General features: G+C 36.2%; 1 non-coding gene across 1 annotated transcript; it reads right to left on the reverse strand.

Moving 5' to 3' along the window:
* Positions 1-3,251: 3,251 nt before the first annotated feature.
* Positions 3,252-3,360, reverse strand: LOC119468969. Its single transcript, XR_005197787.1, has one exon. It is a non-coding gene; the product is annotated as a U6 spliceosomal RNA (small nuclear RNA).
* Between the last annotated feature and the right edge of the window lie 3,468 nt (positions 3,361-6,828).

Below are 6,828 nucleotides of genomic sequence, written 5' to 3' on the forward strand. Positions count from 1 at the left end.
GCTGGGGTGAAAGGATCATTTAAAGCCAGGAAGCAGAAGTTGCAGGGAGCAAAGACTGCACCACTACACTCAAGTACTGGTAACAGAAGGAGACACTGTCTCAAAAATAAACAGATAAACAAACAAATCAATCAATCAATAATTGTGTATCCAGCTAGATGTAACCACACATGACTATGGTCCCAGCTACTCAGGAGGATGAGGTAGGAGGACTGATTAAGCCCAGAAGTTCAAGGCTACAGTGGGCTGTAACTGTACCACTGAATAGACACTGTATTCTAGCCTGGGCAACATAGAGAGACCCCAGTTCTTATAATAATAATAATTATTATTATTATTTATTTAAGTAACTTGTGTAACTGGAGAACTCATCATTCAAGTAACTTGTATACCTGGAGAAAAACATATGACCACTGAGTAAGTTACAGCAGTCTACTACTGATCATAGAGTTCCTTTTACTTTCTTCTAATATTTTTATTTCTTATAAAACTAGAAACATGGTTCACCCATTAAAGGCAGTTTATCACAGAACGAGTCAAAAAGTCAAAAGAACTACATCCAAAGTGTAGGATGTGTTATCCGCTGCTCCCTGCAAATAATGGATTTGGTCATAAAGAATCAGCAGGACTTTGAACTTATTAGTGTGCACATATGCACGTGCAAGAGCTCATGTATGTGCGTGTATATGTGCATGTGCATATGTGTGTAAACGTCGACAGATAAAACCATTCTGTTTATGTAAGAATATGTAACATAACTTGTACTTCTCACAAAGGAATTGTTTTTCTGTCTTCTGCACTCAGTAGGTAGCTCCAAAACATAATCTCCAATTTGTATGGGTGCACGCTTGTTCAATTTTACAGTTCTTATTGCCATTTACTTATAGTGCAAAAAAGGGACTGCTGAGCTCCCAGTTCTAAAGATAGTTACTTTCTTAGTGACAAAAAGTAATATGTAATACAGTTCACCTGTGACCAGCAAGGGTTTGAACTGCAGGGGTTTACTTATATGCAGATTTTCTTCTGCCTCTGAAATCCATAGACAGATGAAGACCTGTGTGAAGATCCACTTGTTTTATGAAAAGTCAGTAATATTTTTTCTGATGATTTTCTTTCTAACAGCTTCATTTCTCTAGCTTACTTTGTTGTAAGAACACAGCATATAATAATGCAGCACAAGTAAAATAGGTTTTAATGGACTGTTTATGTTATCAGAAAGGCTTCCCGTCAATGGTGGGTTACTAGTAGCTAAGATGTGGAAATTAAAAGTTATACTCAGATTTTCAACTGCACAGAGATTAGAGTCCCTAACCCCCACATTATTCATGGGTCAACTATAATTATTTATTTACTAAATACAAGCAATTTATTATAAAAATGAAATAGAAGATCCCTATGTATAACAACTTCAATTTGTCATAATGCGACTATAGAGAAAACATACAAAATTCTAACAACAATCTTGTATCTTATTTATGCAAAAAATATTATATAGAATTTTAGGGATTGTAATTAAGTAAATGATTTTTTTCAGACAATACTGTTTCAGATTATAAATTAGATACAACTACCTTCTTAAATAACTCTGAATTCCAAACTAAACAAGTGAAACTTTGAAAATTAATTTGCATATATGTATATACATATATATACTTGCAATTTACACATAATTTTAAACTGGTCATTTTCCATTAAAACTACCTTAATCTTACATCTTACTTTCTTTTTTTATCTAGAGTAGGACCAACAAGGTAAATGAGAAATTTACTATCAGAAGTCTTACTTACCTTGAAGTACCTTCTTTTTATGTTCCAAAATTTGGTGTCAAAGTCTATGTATAAAAACGTAATAAATAAAATTGTTATTTTAATACTAAAATAAAAAATATTTACCAAACACATTAAATTATTAAACCATTTCAGGCAATATCAGCGCTAATACCAGAATTTAATTTCTGTCCCATACACTACAAAATTTTAAGCTTTACAAGTTTATTCACCTTTTAATTAAAGAAAAAAAGTGAAGTACTCATAAAGGGAGGGAGCACAGCTCAGTAAATTAACTATAGTTGGCTGGACATCGTGCAAAGCACCCTTCACTCAGAACAAGTCCTTGCTCTGTAACCAATAGGTATTTGTGCTCAGACAAGTTGCTTCTCTTAGGCTCCGTGGTTTCTTCTAAAAAATAACGATTTGTCGGCCGGGCGCGGTGGCTCAAGCCTGTAATCCCAGCACTTTGGGAGGCCAAGGCGGGTGGATCACGAGGTCAAGAGATCAAGACCATCCTGGTCAACATGGTGAAACCCCGTCTCTACTAAAAAAATACAAAACATTAGCTGGGCATGGTGGCGCGTGCCTGTAATCCCAGCTACTCAGGAGGTTGAGGCAGGAGAATTGCCTGAACCCAGGAGGCGGAGGTTGCAGTGAGCCAAGGTCACGCCATTGCACTCCAGCCTGGGTAACAAGAGTGAAACTCCGTCTCAAAAAATAAAAATAAAAATAAAAAAATAACGATTTGTCTACCTTACTTCACTAGGTTGTTAGGAAGATGTAATGAGATTACATGCTTAAATGTTCAGCAAAATAGGAAAGCAATGGAATAATTTATTTTTGAACTTTATTGCTGAAACTATTTTGGAGTCCCAAATGAAGTTTGATGTGTGTTTTCCATAGGTTCTAATATTCAAATGTTGCAGTTTTCATAAAATGTTATTAAGTGCTAATTTTGTTTATTAGTTGTATTTATTGTGGCTTGTACATCAGGGCATTTTAGGTAATTCATAACTTATAACTAAATTTATATATAAATAATCTGATTAAAATAGATAACATAATTTCCCCTATTACTGAGCTCATCAATCACACCAAGAGCAGAAAATTAATGGATGTCAAAACCTGGCTTGGACAACCACCACTCCTTCTCTACCTCCTCAGACTCCAAGCCAGCACGTCTGTGCCAGGATCCTCTCCAACTAACACACAAGAAAAAAACCCTGCTTTTATTGTTTTTCAGGTTTATGAAGGAAATGCAAGTTGACATTTTCCGATTTCCAAGACATATACCAACAACATATTTGCATGTAACATCCCATATGTTACTCAGCTCTGTTCTCATTTCATACATCACCATACATTAATAGTTTTATAGTAATAATCACAATTTTAATATTGGGTGTCTCCTGTTTTGGTTTGACTCACACTGCTTCCTTGGAGCTGGTCAAGAAATAGTCAAATGACTTTCCAGGGGCAATGCAAGATATGGAATGCTTTATGAATTTGTGAGCCATCCTTAGGCAGCAGCCATGCTTCTGCTTATCTGCTCTCTATTGATCCAATTTTAAAGTATATGCTGCTGAAGCAAGTACAAAGCCCTGTTTTATACATGGATACTCATGAGTCATAGATGAAGCTTAGCTCTGTTCAATCCAACTCACCTACTTGAGATTCAGAGAATTTTATCAAATGGCTTCCTGTGAAGTGGAATTTTAAAATACATTTAAAACTTGGGGAAGATATGCAAGTAGCCTGGGAGATTTTTATTATTGTAGAAATGGATTTCTTGCGGGGCCAACTGCAAGTTGATTCCCACTGCTCTGTGGAAAGACAATATGGAGCCTTCTGCTATCTAACCAAAGCTGCTGCATAGGATATAAAAGAGCCTCAAGATACAAATCTGACAGCAAAAGGGAAAGGGAACTCTAATCTCTTCCTGCAACATTATTTGAACATCTCTGACTGGTGGGAACAATCTCAACTAATATTTGTTAGAGAAAAGACCAACAGGGGTCTCAAAGGTTAACTTACCATGAAGGCCTAGGCTAAGTCTAGCTAAGAGGTGGGCTCCAAATAATGTTTTTAGTATAGGGGAAGCATCAATCTGCTCACTATTTGTGTGGGTAAATCTAGGAGGCCTGGCTCCCAGAGCAGGGTGCTGAGAACAATGGCTGAGCATAAGTGAATAACTAATAAACACCGTAGCTTTGAACTCCATGTACGAATCACCATGAAAACTGAGGGGTCTGAATCAGCGAATGTATCCTGGTGGCAAAGGTCAATCATTATCAGATTGCAGGACCAGTTACAATGGCAACAATACAGCAAGTGAATCCATGGAAACAATAGAATAATTAGAATGGCCTTTTTTCCCCCTTCTGACTTGTAAAGAAAGATTGCCTTCCTTGGACTTAGAAAACAGCTTCATGGAAAATTCAAAGAAGGAAGACACAGAAGATAGCCCCAGGGGACAATACAAGATTTTCTGCTAAATTGAACACTTCAAGATCCAATAACTCATTAGAAAAGTCAGGCCAGGCATGATGGCTAGCACTTTGAGAGGCCGAGGCAGGAGGATTACTTATGCTCAGGAGTTCAAGACCAGCCTAGGCAACATAGTGAGACCTTGCCTCTGCAAAATAAAAAAGAAAGAAATGAAGAAAACAGAAGTCAAAGATGTGCTCTATATTCATCTGATGCATGGAGATTATACTTAGAATGAGATGAACCACACTCAGATCCCCAGGCATAAGGATCTTTAAAGTCCTGAAAGAATCTTGCATTCTACTTCTAACTAATCTGGCCTTCTGTTGATTTCTAGCTAAAAAGTGGACTAACTCTTGCTATTTCAAATGACCTGAACCAAACTATGACCTCTCACCTAATGTATAAGATTCAATGGTTGCAATTATTTTAAACATCAATTTAGTATTAACTCATCTTTTAATACAAACACTTACTTGTCAAACCACAATAAATAGCATAATCCTACGCATCTCATACACACATCTTGAGTAAAGACATTAATATTTTGCTGAAGAAAAATATTGACAATACCTGATGAGCCATAATGTACAGGAAGCATTAGGGCTGTTCTAAAATAACAAAGAAATAACTCCATTCAAGAACTTTAATAAAGTCAATAATAAACAGCTAGTTTGATACTTTATTGATTTAATATCCTGCCTGTGAATGTAGACATAATAACCATTTACATGTACTAGCTTGTGTCTATAAGTATCTTGGGTGCTCCAGTGTTCATTTTTGTAAATTATCACAAAGGCTAAAAGAAAGGGACAACAAGGAAATCTCTTGTTCCCCTGGGGTATGACATAATACGAGTTGTTAACTTGTAGTCCCTTGATGGCCAAGAAACTGTGCTGAGGTCATTTATCTAAAGTATGCGAAGATTTAAATGAAGATTTTCCCATTGCTTTCCTGGTCTGATATATTGTAATTTATATCAGCTAGGAGTCAGATAAGAGCCATCTACAGCCTGAAAACAATAAATAATAATAACAATAATGGCAATACTAGTAGTCATAAACTAAAAGTCCACACTTCAAAAATTAATGAAACTAATACAAAAACCTTTAGCTAATATAAGATTACAAGAACAAAAACATCAGATTACAAATAACACTCTAAATTATAAGAGAAAATGGATCCTACTATATGTCCTTTATGTTGCTTAGTCCAGATATTTGCTTTTCTATCTGATTGTGTTGATATTTTTCACCATATACCAATAATTATGTTAATCTTATTCATATTTCTGAATTGAGTGACTCCACTCTAGAACACTCAGGTTTTTATTTTAAACAAGAACTACTGTACTGTCTCAGCCTATCAATAGCACGTACATTTGCCTGGTTTTTCACTAAAAATTTCGCTATTTGCTGTCTCTTGCAAATTATAGCAAATAAAAGTGGTGTTTCCATCCTATAAAAGGGCAAAAAAAATTTCATAAAATTACAAATTTCTCAAATGAACAACAAATCTTCTCTAAGATGCTTGAACTTCAACATACAATATAGAAAGGAAGAAGTTGAAAGCGTGAATAAACTATTAACAAGTGCAGAAGTTGAGGCAGCAATTAATAGCCTACCACCCAAAAAAAGCCCAGGTCCAGATGGGTTCACAGCCGAATTCTACCAGACATACAAAGAGGAGCTGGTACCATTCCTTCTGAAACTATTACTAACAATCCAAAAAGAGGGAATCCTTCCCAAATCATTTTATGAGACCAACATCATCCTGATGCCAAAACCCGGCAGAGACTCAAAAAGAAAAGAAAATTTCAGGCCAATATCCATGATGAACATAGATACAAAAATCTTTAATAAAATACTGGCAAACTGATTGCAATAGCACATCAAAAAGCTTATCCACCTTGATCAAGTAGGCTTCATCCCGGGGATGCAAGGCTGGTTCAACATACGCAAGTCTATAAACGTAATTCACCACATAAACACAATCAAAGACAAAAACCACATGATTATCTCAATTGATGCGGAGAAGGCCTTTGACAAAATTCAACAGCGCTTTATGCTAAAAATCCTCAATAAACTAGGTATTGATGGAACGTATATCAAAATAATAAAAGCTATTTACGACAAACCAACAGCCAATATCATACTGAATGGGCAAAAACTGGAAGCATTCTTGAAATCTGGCACTAGACAAGGATGCCCTCTCTCACCACTCCTATTCAATATAGTACTGGAAGTTCTAGCCAGAGCAATCAGGCAAGAAAAAGAAGGAAAGGGTATTCAATTAGGAAGGGAGGAAGTCAAATTGTCTCTATTTGCAGATGACATGATTGTATATTTACAAGACCCCATCCTCTCAGCCCAAAATCTCCTGAAACTGATAAGCAACTTCAGCAAAGTCTCAGGATACAAAATCAATGTGCAAAAATTACAAGCATTCGGCCGGGTGCGGTGGCTCAAGCCTGTAATCCCAGCACTTTGGGAGGCCGAGGTGGGTGGATCACGAGGTCAAGAGATCGAGACCATCCTGGTCAACATGGTAAAACCCCGTCTCTACTAAAAAT

This window comes from Cebus imitator, unplaced genomic scaffold (genome assembly GCF_001604975.1).
Source record: "Cebus imitator isolate Cc_AM_T3 unplaced genomic scaffold, Cebus_imitator-1.0 Scaffold541, whole genome shotgun sequence".
NCBI classification, from domain to species: Eukaryota; Metazoa; Chordata; class Mammalia; order Primates; family Cebidae; genus Cebus; species Cebus imitator.